At 38.3% G+C, this 18,289-nt stretch overlaps 1 protein-coding gene across 1 annotated transcript in view; it reads left to right on the top strand.

The window, feature by feature from the left end:
- The window catches only part of LOC107742962 (myosin-IIIb-like), a 149,793-nt gene that overhangs the window by 116,355 nt on the left and 15,149 nt on the right, over positions 1-18,289 (top strand). The gene's annotated exons all lie outside the window — the stretch shown is intronic.

An 18,289-nucleotide genomic window follows, 5' to 3' on the forward strand; every position in this document is an offset into this window, starting at 1 on the left:
TGTGTGTGTGTGTGTGTGTGCGTGTGTGCGTGCATGCGTGTGTGTGTCTGTGCCAGCAGCGCCAGATGTCTGAAGCTCTGCTCACTTCCTGCCTCTCATCCTGCTGCTGTCACCCTAGAGACACACACACACACACATACACACACATTATCCCTGTCTAACCTCTCCATATCAAATGTTCGGGAGGTCATGGCCAGTGTGTTACACTGAGACCCAAACACACTTCTCCTGTCTTTATTGGACGTTAAGTGCACTGCTGAGTCTCTGATCTGATCCCAGCTGTGACAGAATGTGGTATATGTTTGTGACTGAACAGAAAGTCCATCACCGTTTCACATAGCCTGTGATTTTAACTCTACACTGATGCTGTACAATCAGCACAAACTCTAGAGCCTTAATGGAATATTCAGTAACACTTTAGTTCAGGGACCAATTCTCACTATTAATAAGTTGCTTATTAGCATGCATATTACTTGCATATTGGCTGTTACTTACAGCACATATTATTGCCTTATTCTGTATTTTAGATTTCACATACATAAACTTAACAACTAACTTACTAACTATTAATAAGCAGCAAATTAGGAGTTTATTTGTGCAAAAGTCGTAATTAATAGTGAATATGCGTTCCCTAATCTAAAGTGTAACCAATTATTCATCTTAAACTTAAAGGAATAGTTCACCCAAAAAAAAAAGAAGAACATTTTGTCATCAGTTACTCAACATCATGTCGTTCCAAAGACTTTTATCTTAATTCCTGGGAGGTTTCTGTACCTACATTGAAAGTCTATTCCACCTAATTTTGATGTTTCAAAAAGTTCATAAAGACATCGTAAAAGTAATCTTATGAATCGAACGGTTTAACACAAGTCTTGTGGTGACACAATCACTTTATATGATGAACTTAATTTATATAAATTTATATTAATGACTTAATTTAGTCTTAGACTTATTTTGCATATAAACATTGATCATTGCACACAGAGAACATCAAATATGGTAAACAGATTACATTTTCAACGCCTTAATGAACTTTTGAAGCATCATTGTTTTGGTGGAATGGACTTTTAATGGAGGGACAGAAATCACTCAGGTTTCATTAAAATATAGTTTGTGTTTTGAAGATGAACAAATGTCTTATTGGTTTGGAATGACATTAGTGAATTAGCACTTTAATGTTTATACTGTAGACATCTGTATCCATTGCCACAGACAAAAATTTTGATTTGTCACTTAGTTTATACGAATAGACTTCAGTTTTTCATCTGTAGCTTAGACGTTAAAATCCATTCTATTAGCCAGATATCACAAACCACTTTTTAAAATAATTTTCATAACTATAAACACAAATTTAAGATTTTACATAATTTGTTCATTTAGAAAGCACTAGTCATGGTTGCCAGTTTGGTTTGAAAAATGGCGGTGACCATGGGCGGCCACAGACATGTGGATTGTGACGTCCTGAAACAAAGAAGGTTAAGCACAAATACATTTAAATGATGTTTTATTGTCTATGTGATGTATTGATCCAGAGATCAGTAGTAGAGTACTTGCTCATTTCTGAGTCAAAACAGAAATGTAAAAGTCTTCAGCCTCCACAGTGAGAGAAAGAGTGTCGGGCTCAATAATGATAGCATTCAGAAAGTACTTTGGAAAGAAGGTGAGTGCATTACATTATAGGAATGGAGTATGCCGCACAATGTACTCAGTTGTATACTGCATCATGTTGCTCGTCCCTCACCTTCATTTAAACTATTTATAATTATAGCAACAGATGATCGATTAGAAAATATTTGATTTCACATGATTATTTGCACAAAAGAATGTTATGACCCTTACAATTTTACCATAATTGCTAAACTAATACATTTTGATGTGTACATCATAAAACCAGCTCCCTATGCATGGTATTTTGGATGTAGTAAACTTGCTTAGTAGCTCACCTGGTACAGCACTGAACTTGCGATGTGAAGCTCTCAAAATATCACTTGCAGAAGCTGCAATGGCATGGTTGCTTCAATAAATCTGACGGTCGCTTTTGTTAACACTATTGGTTAGTTTTATTGAAGGGTTTAGTGTAGGTGGTATGTTATTTTCAAACATGATAGAGCATTTGTCTATTAGCGCCACTTCATTTCCGAACTCCCACAGTATGCACAACAACTAATGGAAAAAAATACAAAAAAAATAAAAAACATTTTGAACATGACATTCAAGTTTCAATAGAAATGTCATTAAAGTATATTATAGTGTACCAAAAATGCATGTGAGTATATTAGCAGAGAGAGCAACAGGAGAGAACTAACTTGCACTTATGAAGTATGGACGTATAAAGACAATGATGTGTTATTCCATATACATAAGTGTCCTTGAAAGGCATAAAGAAAATTCTAGAAAGAAACACTTTACGCTGCCTTCTCTTATTTATTTGTGTGCGGATGGCAGGCCTGCACATTGGCCTGAAGGGTTCTGGGGAGTGGGAGTGTTAGAGTAGTCTGATCTGGGCTTTACTCAGTGTGTTGGCTGTGAAACACACCTCTGAACATGTCATCTGAATGCATCATCGAGTACAAGATCAAAAGTTTTACAGGATTAGCACAAATGAGTAACAAAGCAAATTAATGTGTGCACACGAACAGATAGTGTCATCCCTAGTTAGTGTGCCTTCACTCACTTTGGTGGATTAAGTTCAGGAAGTGCACATTTCTTAAGGTAGTTTGTGCCAAAATGAATTTAATCTTGGTTTGCGCTAAAGCCAAATCTTCTCTTTGATTTGTTCTCAAACTGTTACATAAGGAACTACGATCTACTGGAAACCATGCCGTCATATCAAAATAATGAGATGTTATGATAGCACTTAAAAATAAACTTAATATTTATGGTCATTTACGAACATTATTTTCTTGTATTGATGCTTAATAAATCATAGGCCAATAAACATGCATAGTCACACATTAACAACTAAATTGAACTTACATGTAACTACATACTTTTAGTTATGAATTTTTTGGTTACACTTTATTTTAAGGTGTTCTTGTTACAGTGTAATTATACATTTAAGTACTGAGTAATATTAATTACCTACATGTATTTACTATATTGTTAGAGTTAAGATTAGGGTTTGGTTTAGGGTTACTTGCATGTAATTATGCATAATTTATTGTTATTATAATAGTAAATGCATGTAACGTGTAAAAAAAGACACTTTAAAATAAAGTGTTACCAATTTTTCTTTATATAGCATTTTTAAGACTCCAAGGTTACCTTTACAAGAAATAGAAAAAAAATTAATACAGCAAAAAACAATTAACAAAGAAACAGCATTGCAATGTCAAAGCCCAGGACTAAAGCAAATATCAACAGGACAAAGCAAAAAGAAACAAAGATACAGTTAGATTAAAAGAAATAGCATCATGGAGTTAAAGGACAGAAACATTAGAGTAACAGTAGAAAAAAAAGGGTTTAGGTTAACCGTTTAGGGCTAGTTACTTTATCTATGTACTTAGTTAGTAAATAGTGCAGTATGTATGTGGGACAGGACTGTAAAATAGTGCTACCTCTGTTTTGTTTATCCTCATTAATTAATGAAGCATGATATAATTAATGAAAGTTTCCAACTTTCCAACAGTTTAAGTTTCTTTTTCTATTGCAGCTATTTGTTACCTACCGCTGCTGAATAGGAACTTTAGTTATATTTATATATTTAATTATATATTTAATTATGTCATATTTTAATCATAATGTGAAAAGAGAAATGTATACACTGAGGAGAACTGACTTCATACATCCACTAAAACTCACCAAAACACCAGCTAATTCAAAGACATTGAGCAAAAATGAATGAAGTAAAGTTAGTGAAGAGAAAATCAGTGGTTCACACTTAAAGAGGTCATCGGATGCCCATTTTCCACAAGTTGGTATGATTCTTTAGGGTCTTAATGAAAAGTCTATAACATACTTTGGTTAAAATTTCTCAATGGTAGTGTAAAACAACACCCTTTTTACCCTGTCAAAAACAGCTCTGTCTACAGCAAGCCGTTTTAGTCCATGTTCCTTTAAATGCTAATGAGCTCTGCTCACCCCGTCCCTCTCTTCCCCATTCTTGTCTACAACCGCTCTGGCATCGAAACAATGGCGGACTGTCTACAGCTCACTCAGGGCGGAGCTGTGATAAAACCAAAGACTGACGCCACTGTCAATCAACTATCGTGGGAGGGGCCTTGCCCAGTGTGCCGTCACACAGACAGGATGTGTTGGCCGCAGGGAACATGTCATGTCATGCAGGATGAACACAGATCTGGGATTTATTTTTTGGGTCCTTTATTGTCACCACCATAGTCATCATATCTGTCACACCAACCATCTGGAGCCTGTCCAGACAATCTCTCTCTCTCTCTCTCTCTTTTTCTCTCTCTGGCTCATTCATACAACATCACTCCACTTTTTCCACAAAAGTGCCAAATGCTAGTAAACTACTAACTAGGTAAAACTAGAAAGGCTTATAATCAACTATTTGGTGGGTTGTCTGAATGGTTTCCAGTCTTAGGATATAATTAGTCAGTGCCCTTGATCAAACACATTTCTAAAGGATATATAATCACTCAGTGCAGCCCTTCAATAAGGTAACAAGCAGATATCTGACGAATAAAACAGATAAGATTTTATTGCAAAAAAAAATAAAAAATGTCTGGTCACACTTTCTTTTAAGGTCCAATTCTTGCCATTAACAAACCATTAATTATGACTTTTGCCTCAACAAACTCCTAATTCGCTGCTTATTAATAGTTAGTAAGGTAGTTGTTGAGTTTGGCTATTGGGTAGGATTAGGGATGTAAAATATGGTCATGCAGAATATGTGCTTTATAAGTACTAATAAACGGTAAATATGTTAATAATAGGCATGCTAATAAGCAGCTAATTGTAATAGTGAGAATTGGTCCCTATACTAAAGTTTTACCAAATGTCCTCATAAGAATTTCTCCAATAACTAAATGGTACAAAACCTCCTGGAGGCACAATGATGCACTTACCTGAGCACTTGTATTAACTAAGTGATCTCCGTTACACGTCCAAAAATCCAATACTGTTAGATCAGAAATATTGTGGCTGTGTAAAATCTAGTTTGTGGGATCCAACAGTTTAAGTCTTTTTCTATTGCAGCTATTTGTTAAAGCAGCCATCTGTCAGACTGCTGTGTTCTGACAGACGCACAAGATTGAGCAGCACACCGAAATGAATAAAGCAACAGACTCTAGCAAACTTAGGAGCCATTCTTGTCTACAACCGCTCTGGCATCGAAACAATGGCGGACTGTCTACAGCTCACTCAGGGCGGAGCTGTGATAAAACCAAAGACTGACGCCACTGTCAATCAACTATCGTGGGAGGGGCCTTGCCCAGTGTGACGTCACACAGACAGGAATCTGAGATCGGCTTGATATGAGAGGACTTATGAGTGGATTTTTATCATTATAGGGTGGTTGTGTACACACACTGCCAATACACATTTCAGTTCAAACAACATGTAAAAGTGAATTTTGCATCCGATGACCCCTTTAAGTGTCCAAATACTTTTGTGAGCCAGTATAGAAACATTGTTTGCTTACAGTGAGAGCACAGAGCAATCTTTGAACATTGTCTTGACGTTGTAACTGTTGTTCAGATCATTTGATAGATTTAGGCTGCCTGTGCAGAGCTAAAGTCATTGACTGTGTCTAATTGGCTGCTCTGCTGACTGTGTTGGCCGCAGGGAACATGTCATGTCATGCAGGATGAACACAGATCTGGGATTTATTTTTTGGGTCCTTTATTGTCACCACCATAGTCATCATATCTGTCACACCAACCATCTGGAGCCTGTCCAGACAATCTCTCTCTCTCTCTCTCTCTTTTTCTCTCTCTGGCTCATTCATACAACATCACTCCACTTTTTCCACAAAAGTGCCAAATGCTAGTAAACTACTAACTAGGTAAAACTAGAAAGGCTTATAATCAACTATTTGGTGGGTTGTCTGAATGGTTTCCAGTCTTAGGATATAATTAGTCAGTGCCCTTGATCAAACACATTTCTAAAGGATATATAATCACTCAGTGCAGCCCTTCAATAAGGTAACAAGCAGATATCTGACGAATAAAACAGATAAGATTTTATTGCAAAAAAAAATAAAAAATGTCTGGTCACACTTTCTTTTAAGGTCCAATTCTTGCCATTAACAAACCATTAATTATGACTTTTGCCTCAACAAACTCCTAATTCGCTGCTTATTAATAGTTAGTAAGGTAGTTGTTGAGTTTGGCTATTGGGTAGGATTAGGGATGTAAAATATGGTCATGCAGAATATGTGCTTTATAAGTACTAATAAACGGTAAATATGTTAATAATAGGCATGCTAATAAGCAGCTAATTGTAATAGTGAGAATTGGTCCCTATACTAAAGTTTTACCAAATGTCCTCATAAGAATTTTTCCAATAACTAAATGGTACAAAACCTCCTGGAGGCACAATGATGCACTTACCTGAGCACTTGTATTAACTAAGTGATCTCCGTTACACGTCCAAAAATCCAATACTGTTAGATCAGAAATATTGTGGCTGTGTAAAATCTAGTTTGTGGGATCCAACAGTTTAAGTCTTTTTCTATTGCAGCTATTTGTTAAAGCAGCCATCTGTCAGACTGCTGTGTTCTGACAGACGCACAAGATTGAGCAGCACACCGAAATGAATAAAGCAACAGACTCTAGCAAAACACTGTCCTTTAATCTCACAAACAAACCTGTGGATTCTGCATAATAATAGGAACATTGCTCGCAGCAGGGGATTTGAAGTCTGATAATGATTGCCCTGAAATTTGTTGTTTAACTGAATTTGCACATAAACTTTAATCAGTGTAGTGGATGTGTATAAAGTATTATAAATAGAAACTGCTCAGAGGTTTTACTGTGCTGACTGCAATAGCACATTGTGCACATTCTCCGAGAACTTGTGTCTCTGAATTATTTGAGAATTGGTTCTCTTTTTAAATGCATCACCACTAAATATATTAAACATAGGCTACTAGTTGGCATTAAAACACCATTTTATGTTTGCAGATATTTAGGAAACATGCTAAGCTCACATACTTATTTCTCTGAAAAACAATGCTTCAGCCAATTATTCTACTTTGAAATGTGTGTTCTGTGTCGGAATGTCTGTTTTATGTTTTGGTCTGAGTGATTCCGCCAACTGCCAGTTTATCCAATAGTATTTAAATTCTCTGGGTTGCCATTTGGCGGAAAACAGTGTATTGTAGCCATGGAAGTGAGCAAACGAACTGGGTCAGAGATCACAGCATGGCCGTGGGAACTAGGGGTGCTGCAGAACCCCCTGCCGCAGGGCCGGGTCTAAGTGGGGGCTTATGGGCAATGCCATCCAGATTCTTCTTGTGCCCCTCGATCATCCACAGGATACTTAATTTTTGTGATAGCACACAATATTAAAAAAAAAAAAATCTAAACATTCAATTAGTAACATATTAAAATGACCAGAGATATAGTGCATTGTATTTTTCTTGCGCGCATCCCTGCAGCTTCCCCTCACTGATATGATTTCATGTGAAATGTTCACGCCATATTATCGTAATTTTAAATTCCGACTTGTAAATAGCATTCACGTCCTCTTCTTTTTTTATGAGCCATTTTCCAAAGCTTTCTCGCTTCTCAAGACTGCCACCGACAATCACATAAGCACAACAGTGCTCAAACGCGCTCAAACAACTGTAGCGTAATCTATTAACTATGCACATCATAACGTTATTATGTCATAAAATATTTTAATAAGACTGAATTTGTATTTAACCTGATCACGTGTTTAATAAAAAGACATTTTAAGTTTCTAACATAAGCACAACAGCGCTCAAACGCGCTCAAACAACTGTAGCGTAATCTATTAACTATGCACATCATAACGTTGTCATAAAATATTTTAATAAGACTGAATTTGTATTTAACCTGATCACATGTTTAATAAAAAGACATTTTAAGTTTCTAATTTTAACGCCTCATGTCCACGATTATTCAAACAACGAATAAATTATACAGCGAGCAAAGAACATTTACATTATCAAATAATAGGCTATAATAACTTCAGTCTAGCGTGAGTGTAAGCACTCTAAAAAAGCTCCTGTTATAATCAGTGATGTTGTCTGCAGCTGCAGTATATGATGAATGAATCTCGTACATCTTCATATACTTTATGTACATCTGCGCTTTGTTGTTTCTGATGAGAGAATTCGCCAAAGTGCAGAATTTAGTCAGCGAGCGTGTGCACTGACCAAAACGGCATATCAGCGATGTTAATATTTAGCAAAATCCCCTTAAATAACAGAAATACTAAAGAAAAAAATTATTGAACTAAAATCAGAAAGCACAAATATATATTCGTTCTCATATATCTTCATTCATTTGTATGTTCATCTATAAGAGTTTGGGCTGTTTAATATTAGGATTTTGTCTACAAAAAAAAAAAAATCCCCCACCGTGGCCCCGCCCTGCAACATCAAGCCCCCCCCCCCGCCCCCCCCACAAAAAAATGTTGGCAACATCAAGCCCCGCCCCCAGCACCCCCCAGATAAAAATGTTCCCACGGCTATGGATCACAGATTCTATGCAACCTAGCCTCAGCATCCATTTAAAAAGCTGTATGACTAGAGGAATATTACAATTTGCATTAATCAACCCATCAGCTTACAGTGTAAGGTTTGTTGCCTTCCATTGTCAATTGCACTCGTTCCTGTTGCATCTCTTCAAGCTGGCAACCCGAGCGCCGAGTCTGAGGAGGAGAGGGCAGAAGAAACAATGCTCTCCAGTATTTTGAATTTGGACTGTAGTACATATTTCAACTGCTAGCTGTCAATATTACATAACTTTAATAGAGAGAATTGCTTCATATTAGCACAGTACACTGTGCCTTATTTTTACAGACATTTCTTAGAGTGTTGTTGGACAACAGTCAACCTGGAACAACTGTAATACTAAATCAACTACATTTTTTCAGCAGTGAAAACTCTGCCTTTTTCATAAGAGTCTAGTTTTTCCAGTATAAAAAGCATTTTTACAGTAGCGTTGCAGCATGACAAAATTAATCACTGTTTTTGTCACATTATTTTGCACAAACAGCCTTACAACCAAGCAGACTATAATGATTCTTTAGAACCACTGGGAAGAGTGATTCATTTCAGAAAGTTTGTTTAGACAATTCATTTTAATAAACTGGTTCCAAAACTGATCAACCTTTTCATTTGAATCATCACTCAATTATATTCCTGGAACACCATGCATGGCATTTCCTTTCCATTGATTTCCTTTTTGTCGTTTCGTTAAACATTGCTGTTGAGCATTATTTATATTTTATTTATAGTATTTCAAAGTGAATAATTCTGTAATATAAATAAAAATGTTGTTAAATCATATAATCTGATACTTATATAATGTAAAACATATTGCCTCTTTAGTTAGCTACTTTTTTTATTAAGAGCTTGCTACTTTTTTTTAAGAGCAGCTTGACTTTGATTAGATGCTTTCCAGCTCTGGCTAAACATTGCCCTTCATTTCTCCACCTGTTTTCAGTAGGTGAGATTTGGCTGAGTGAGTGCTGTATCAAGGGAAAGTCTAGTTAACTTGGTGCCAACTTTTGCAATCCTCTTAATGTCAGTGAGAAACAGAGTAACTTTAATAGAGTTTAACTGGATGTACTTTCACATGGGACAGTAACAGACTTTAAAATGATACTTATACTGTCCCATCTATTAGAATATTAGCATCAGTGGTATTACGGTTTAAGTCTTGGTGATGAGTTGGGTGGATTTCCCTTCATCCTCCTGAGGTGCAACTGTTTTGAGTTAAAGACTCGTCTTATCATGTCAGATTTCCCATGACCACAGACATCACGGATAGATGTGTGTTACATGTGGAGATTGACCCAAATTAGATTTTGTTTCAAATAAACAATGTTCTTTTGTCAATTCATCAATGGATACTTAAAATAAAGTGTAGTGGTTTCAGAAAAATAAGTAGCACAACTGTTTTCAACATCATTGATTACAATCAGAAATGTTTCTTGAGCAGCAAATCAGCATATTAGAATGATTTCTGAAAGATCATGTGACACTGAAGACTGGATAAATCACATTTTAAAATAGATTCAAATAGAAAACTGTTGTTTAAAATTGCAGTAATATTTCATAATATTGCTGTTTTTAGTTTTTTTTTTTTTTAATGCAGCCTTGTCTTACCTACCCTAAACTTTTCAATGATAATATAAATACAATTCTGAAATACTATCACAGTAGTATTTATTTTGCTAAACTTAATTTGTATTTTTTATTTAATTTGAAAAATATTATTTTGTCTATGATAGGCTAAAATAGGCTTTAATTTTTTTAAGCAAAATGTATTCATTTTATTTTAGTTTAGTTGTGTGTGCGTGCGTGTGTGTGTGTGTGTGTGTGTGTGTGTTCGTGTGTGTGTTCGTGTGTGTTCTTTGTAAATTCCCTGCTGTGTGTGTAACTTCAAGCACATTGGGATATTGGGATTAGATTTTAACAAGCCTGTTTCAATTCCAATCATCAGACGTTACTGAGAGTCTGATGTCAGAACAGTTCCAGATTGGCCTAGGAATCGTCCCGCTTTAGTTTTGTTCTGTAGCTTAGTTTGGGAGGGTTCACGAATGCAGTCTGCATGCACTTTTACAGGACAGGTTAATGTGTATATGGGGTTTCTCTTTGCTTTTTTGTGTGCATGTATGTAGGTATGTGGGTTAGTGTTGTGTTGTGTGTGTGTGTGTGTGTGTGTTGTTTCTCAGCATCTCTGTTCAACAGTGTGTGTGTGTGTGTGTGTTTGTGTGTGTGTGTGTGTTTGTATGGTCTGGTCTGCACATGCTTCATTTAGACATCAAAGAGCGCTGCTGATGATTTTGCCTTACAATCCCCCCTCTCCTCCATCTGTACAAACAAACCCCGACAGCTCGGCCCAGCCCGAGACGTGTCAGGTGATCACGCACGTGAGCGACGGGAATCAATACTCCTCCCACGTTTATACGGCTAAAAACCCTTTTAGCATCTCTTTTATGTAGTTTCTGAAGTGTGTTCTGATTTTCAAGGGATTTAGAGGTGCTTTTTAAGAGCCGGCCTGAGTCTCGTCAAATTAAAACCGCTCTCCGAGAAGAATTCTCAGCCTTTTTATCTATCAAATACAAACATTTACGATATGCAAGGCAAATGGTACAACATAAAACTCAACCCCTTGGTGGTTTATTTTATTGCTTTTTTCTTCTTTTCTTCCACCCAACAGTCTATAAGACAAATCAATAAGTCCTGAATAAAGGATTATATTTGGGAAAACCTTCAGAGATTGCTGCCCCTCCCAGCACAAACACACACACAATGAGAAACATACAATGGTTTGCTATGCCGTTAATGGATTTGTGTGACCCTGTCATTGTTTCTTGTCACCCAGTGGCATTAAATATTCAATACTTCAGAAAGGGAAAAAAATATATATATTATCAATATTTTTTGATTATGGCTGTCATTCTTAAACACGAATGCATTTGGCAGATGCTTTGATCGAAAGAGACTTTGCATTCAAGGTATACATGTTATCTGTTCAGGCATTACCTGGGAATCAAACCCATAACCTTGGTGTTGCTAGCGCCATGCTCTAATGTTTGTGCTACAGGAGTATTATCACTCAGGTAGAGTATGGAGTATGGAGGTACAGTATCATTCTAGCAGGCTTTTGTGCCTGACTAGTCACAATAATGTGATGTTTACTGAGAAGAAAAGAGGTCCCAATACCGAAACCTGAGGTACACCGTGATTAGCTGGTTTCACTGGTGTGACTAGCTGTGTACAATATGTAGTGTTGAAGACAAATATTTTGTTTTGAATGTTCCAACTGTTTTTTAGAAATCACAGAGTTAAGAACAGAGTTAAACAAAAAGTAAAAAAAAAATTAAAAAATTAATTAATATCATTCATTGGCCCTAAAATACTCTTTTTCTGATCTTATGTGGGTAAAAGCTTTTTTTTTTTTTATTTTTATTATGAAACCTTGCTTAAAGTTTAGATTTTTTCATTGGCCCTAAAATACTCTTTTTCTGATCTTATGTGGGTAAAAGCTTTTTTTTTTTTACTTTCATTATGAAACCTTGCTTAAAGTCTAGAGTTTGCTTGCTTGTCCAGACTGTTGCTCCATATGATCTTCTGGCTCTTTATTTTTCTTGTCCTCTGTGATAGACACATGACTGACCAGCTAATATACTGCACAATAGCACTTTGTTGATGCAGTCATATATCAATATATCACAATTTCTTGTCGAGTGATCCTGCATCGATACCCTGAAACTGGCATTTCTCAGTGCTGTCAAATCTACCTCTACATGCAAACTGTATGAGATTGAAACATTTACATTCTGTGTACATTCTGAGTCTCTCTCTTAAATCAAAATGCATGCAATGTATTTACGTAAGCATAGACATCTGTTTCTATGCTTGAATAATGTAACAGCTTGATTAATAAAAGTTCTAATAAATTCATACTGAATTTTATTTATCTGGCCAGTTCAATAAACATTTGTGTCTTAACAGTTTTTGAAGAAAAAAAGCTTACATTTTATTGTGATTTTTTGGAGTGGATTCCCCTCTGTAGAGGGCTAAGCCGCTGGTTTTGTCTAGGGTGGGATTCTCTGCTCCAGCGGTGTGGTACACAGGCCCTAGGCAGGATGAAGAGCGTGTAGATGTATTTTGGCTGCCTGTGTGCTGCTGGTTTGCTGCAGAGCAAAGAGCGGCAGCCCTGAGGGAGAGCTCGGGATCAAATGCTGCTGATTTCCCAGACAAAGGGGGAGGATCAGCCACTAACCTGTGTGTGTGTGTGTGTGTGTGTTTGGTAGTGGAACTTACATATCACTAATGGCTCAAGGTCAGACTACTTAAACTCTGTGTTAGAAGAGTAACTGAAAGGTATTGCGCTCTCTCTCTCTCTCTCTCTCTCTCATTTGTTTAAACAGCATTCACTTGACTTAAAGTTACAAGTTCAGTTGCACTTTCTCGCATTTCAGGTCTTAAGCAACTAAATTAAGTGTGATATAAGAGGATGTTCAACAAGAAAAAAGTGTAAAGTTGGATTTAATTTTATCCTAAACCGGTTCAAAGAACGAAAACGAAAACCGGAAACGAACAAAATTTTGACAGGAACAGAACCAGAAACAGAAACTAAATCAAATTTTATAGTTCCGAACAGAATCGAAAATTTGAAATGGCCATTAACCGGTTAATAACATTATTTTATCGTTCCATTTAATATTTGAAATTTGCTGTCAACCAATCAGGAATTCAGATATGCAAATGTGATGCTGACGCATCCAACGCGTGAAATGCCCCCGCTCAGCTGTAAATTCATCATAGGTAACTTAAGTCGCAATGGCAATGCATTAGAGTTTATCCGAGGATAGTGTAAGATGGATTCAGCGCTTGTGAACGGAGAAAACAGAATAAAACTATAGGCTTACATAAAAAGGAATTGCCTATATTGGCCTACACAAAATGTATTTCACTTAAATCATTGACAGATTAACAAAACAAAAGAAAAAATGTGCCGAGTTTCGGTTTATTGTGACGCAATCCAAAGTTCACGGAAAGGAAAACGAGACAGCAGAAAATAGTTTTCTTTATTTTGCAAAAGCTTTACAGTTTTATTTATTTTGCAAATCTTGGCAGTTTTGAATGATGTTTTGCTTCTATCTGTATAACAAACCAGCGTTGGTATGACCATATCGCACTGGCACCTCACGCGCACACAGACACAACATATTTTGCGACATTGCAGCCTGTTCATTATCATAATAAAATACAGTTAAAGAAACATAAAAAGTTGCACTTCTCTGTTGTACAATCTGTTGCGTTCAGCTGTGCTGATATAGCCGATGTGAAGGATGATGTCGATGCGAGTGAAGTAGAAAGCATATTACATTATAAATAATATTTTAACATCCAGATACGTCGCGAATATGGAAACATTTGGATTCGTACCAATCGAGGTAGGCATCAGTTTCACCTTAAATGATGTTGTGGATTTTCCCCTGTCTTTGTTCATTAAAAGACTGTTTAACGCTTCTCCGCGTCTCCTGCATTCCTTCTGGCAGCGAATCCCCATTCACCGTCTGTCCCGAGTGCCACTCCGGACCCAGTGCCCAGCCCACCAATTCCCCGCTGCGCGGAGCGCATGCCAGAGCCCACCGCTGACGGAGAACCAGAGCCTGCCGCGACCGACGAGCCATCGCCGCATGGAGCGACAGTGCTGAGGATTGCCCCGGAGCTGCTGAGATCGTCAGACCAGGTGCGAGAGACGGCTAAAACAACCGCCACGAGGGAGAAAGCCGCAGACGGTGTGAGCGCGGAGAGGAGATCCGCCCCTGCACCGTGGCTGAGGGTGAGCTTAGTATGGCGCGGGGACTGTGCCACACTGAAGGAGAGAGGGCTCCCGTTCCAGAGTTAAGCCCAGAGAGGGCTCCCGTTCCTGAGTTCAGCCCTGAAAGCGCGGAGACTCACAAATGCCCGCGCTCCCACCCACTCTTGCCTCCTCTGCTGTCGTCTGGCAGCCCCTCTGCTCGCCCTCAGCCCACCATCTATACGGTGCGAGCTCCGTGGGACTGCCATCCTCCAGCGTCGCTGTGGCCGGAGTATCCCTTGACTCCGCCTCTAAGCCCCGGACTTCGCCTTGGCCCGTGGACCCGTTGGCTCCACCATGGCTCTTAGCTCCCTCCTCTCCGCCGGGGCCCATCAGTCTACCTGCTCCACCAGGCTCCCTCGTCCCTCCGGCTCCGCCTTGGTCTGGCATCGATCATCCTGCGCCTCGGGACTCCACTCCTCTGGCTGCGCCTTGTCCCTCTGGCTCCATCAGGCTCCTTCAGCCCTTCGGCTCCTCCTCAGTCCTCGGTTGCTCCGGCTCCACCGTGGCCTTCTGGATCCCCGCCTCGGTCTCCGGCACCATCTGCTCCACCTTGGCCCTTCAGATCCTCCTCGTCGCCCTGGCTCATCGGCTCTCCATCTCCGCCTCGGGCTCCTCCGCCATCTGCTCGGCAGCAGTCAGTTGGCCCCCTGGAGTCGTCAGCCTTTTCCTCCACCATGGCTCTTCCCCCCGTCGGCTCCACCGGGGGTCGCCATCATGGCTGTGGCCTGGGTCGTGCTTGGCTCCTCCTGCTCCAAGCCCCTCCTGTCTCCTCCCTGGCTCCTCCCTCCTTCGTCACCCCCATGGACTCTGTTTGCTGGCTCCATCCTGGGTCCCCGTCCTCCTCCCGAGCCTCCTCCCAAGTTCCCACCCGTCTCCCCCCCCTCCGTTTCTGTTCCTGTTTTCCCTTATTTGGTCATGTTCCTGTCCTCGTTTAGTTTAATTCGTCATTCTATGCACCTGTGTTTCCCCAATTATCCTTTGTATTTAAGTCTCTGCCTTTGTGTTCAGTGTTTGTCTGGTCTACAAGTTATGTTCGTGTGTCATTCCTCGTTCCTGTTGTGGATTTTCCCCTGTGTTTGTTCATTAAAAGACTGTTTAACACTTCTCTGCGTCTCCTGTGTTCCTTCCGGCAGCGAATCGTGACAAATAACTTTCTTTTATGCATTTAGCAGATGCTTTTATCTAAAGTGACATTGCATTGAAGGTTTCTATTTGTATTAGTTCATGCAAATTTGCATAAATGCATTGTTAAAAATAGACCTAGCAGGTGTATTAATACAGTAAAAAGGGTCAGTTTTGATTTGTTGAATTTAAAAGACTTTTAGTGAACTAATTATTTTAGTAAATAACTATTAAATTATTCAGTATGAATATAAATTTTTTCATTGATTGATTTTCCCAGTATTATTTTGCTGGGAGGGAATCTTCTTCTGTATGCTTAGTATCTGGATGAAATTACTGGTTTGCTGTCAGAATAAATTTGTTTATAAATGTGCTTTTCCGATTTTTCATCTCTTATTTTTGTCTTAAATAGTTATGCTCTCTGTTTGATCTCCGCTCATTGGGTAAATATAGAGTTTCTGTCCAAACCAGTTTTGATTTACAATCATGAAATGACTTGCAGAGCAGTTCAGTTATGCAGGAAGCTTGTAGGTTCTTAAGCATGAGAGATGGGAAAAGTCAACTTTTGCGCAAAGAAAAATTGAATTTAAAGTTGAAAGCGGTTGCAGCGTGTGACACTGAGTGCTCTTGACCCATTTGGAGAACTTGTGCACCAGAACTGTGCAGTCATTACAAGCGCATCAATGTACAGCAGTAGAGCACATCACCCGCTCTTTAAACGCTTTTGAAGCAGCAGAAAGTCAAATCTATGCAAAGTAGAATTACACCCAGCCAGAGAAAGACTGAACCTCAACACTTTGAAGTTTGAGAAGGATAGAGATGTTCTGCGGTCTGTTCAAAGCCATCACGCCATTCTGTTCCGGAGCGTTCTACAGAACGACTACATCACTGAACTCTGTTTTAGAGAAGATTTACGGAGGATCTGGATAGATGATGAGCAGAGAAGCTCTGATTCGTCTGAAATGAAGGCGAGATGAAACAGGCCCAGATATTAAATATACATGTCTATGTAGAAAGGTGTCCTGGATTTCTGCTCATTTTGTCGTGTTTGTAGATCTGAAGGGTTACGAGTGAACATGAGGAAGCAAGACTCTCTTTCTTCCTCCTCTTCCTGACATGCTGTTTGATCTACGATAATTGTGAACCGACAGAATTTTGGTGGATCAGATGCTCGGGACTCATGTATGATTGTGAAAAGTACACACTGCATATTTAAACTACTTTTATATGTGATAGCAGGAATTATTTGAAAACCGTTTCACAGTTTTAAAAAAAGTAGCACAACAACATTGATAATAACATTGGTAATAAGAAATGTTTCTTGCGCAGCATATTAGAATGATTTCTGAAAGATCATGTGACACTGAAGACTGGAGTAATGATGCTGAAAATTCAGCTTTGATCACAGGAATAAATCACATTTTAAATATAAATTCACATAGAAAGCAGTTATTTTAAATTGAAATAATATTTAATAATATTTAAGTTTTTACTGTATTTTTTGATCAAATAAATGCAGCCTTGGTGAACATAATAGTTTTTTTTTTTTTATGTCACTGAATGATATATACCCCCAGTTTCACAGACAAGGCTTAAGCCTAGTCCCCGACTAAAATGTAAGTCTGAGCCGTTTCAACTGAAAGAAACTTGCACTGATTGATCTTGAAATATGTCAGTGCCCTTGTTTTGTCTCAAGATGCACACCAGTAATGTTTTTTCTAAGGCATATTTATAAAAATTACTTTAAAATCCTAATTGAACTATTAAGGCATATTTATAAAAATCACTTTAAAATCCTAATTGAACTATGGCCTAATCCTGGTTTAATCTAAGCCCCGTCTGTGAAACCAGGCCATAGTGTTTTGAACAAAAACATTGGGTTACAGATTATTTTAAGTATTGGTTTTGTTGTTACGATGTAATTAAATAATCTGTAATATTAATTAACTACATGCACTTACTATATGACTATGGTTAGGGTTTGGTTTAGGTTTGGTTGCTTGTAATTACTTGTAATAACTGTTATTACTAAGTAAGTACATGTAATGTGATGTTTTGATGTCTTTCATTTGAACAGGACATGAATCATACCTTAAATCATGTGGCTTGTTATGGAGGGGTGTACCCTTACTGATTTTTGGTAACACTTTCTTTTACAGCCTTGTTCTGCGTGTACATATTATGCACTTATTATAGTAATAACAATACCTGGGTAAGAACTAGGTACTAACCCCGAACCTATACCTAAACCTAACTTTAACCCATGTAGTTACCTTATATTACCCAGTACTTTCGTAGGTAAGTACACTGTAAGTGCACATACTGTAAAACAAACTGCAACCCTTTTTTTAGCACAGTAAAATAGATGAAAAATCCCATAGACTTGCACTCGATTGACTTGGACCAGTAAGAAACCACCTAATTACCACAATTAGCACTCAGCCACCGCACAGCAAGGGCAAACAAGGGCAAACAGCACTCACATTTTCTTCAAAAAATTTAAAAATCTTGTTCAGCGTGATGTATTTATGTTGCAGCTGTCAGCTTTATTTGTGCTGCTCTGCTTATACAATTCCTGCAGGGCAACACAATGGGAGACGTGTCACTGATCCGTCCCCTGTCTGTGTGTGTGTGTGTGTGTGTGTGTGTGTGTGTGTGTGTGTGTGTTTCGCGCAGCTCCTGTG

Source organism: Sinocyclocheilus rhinocerous, unplaced genomic scaffold (assembly GCF_001515625.1).
Source record: "Sinocyclocheilus rhinocerous isolate Xijiao unplaced genomic scaffold, SAMN03320098_v1.1 scaffold45, whole genome shotgun sequence".
Taxonomy (NCBI): domain Eukaryota; kingdom Metazoa; phylum Chordata; class Actinopteri; order Cypriniformes; family Cyprinidae; genus Sinocyclocheilus; species Sinocyclocheilus rhinocerous.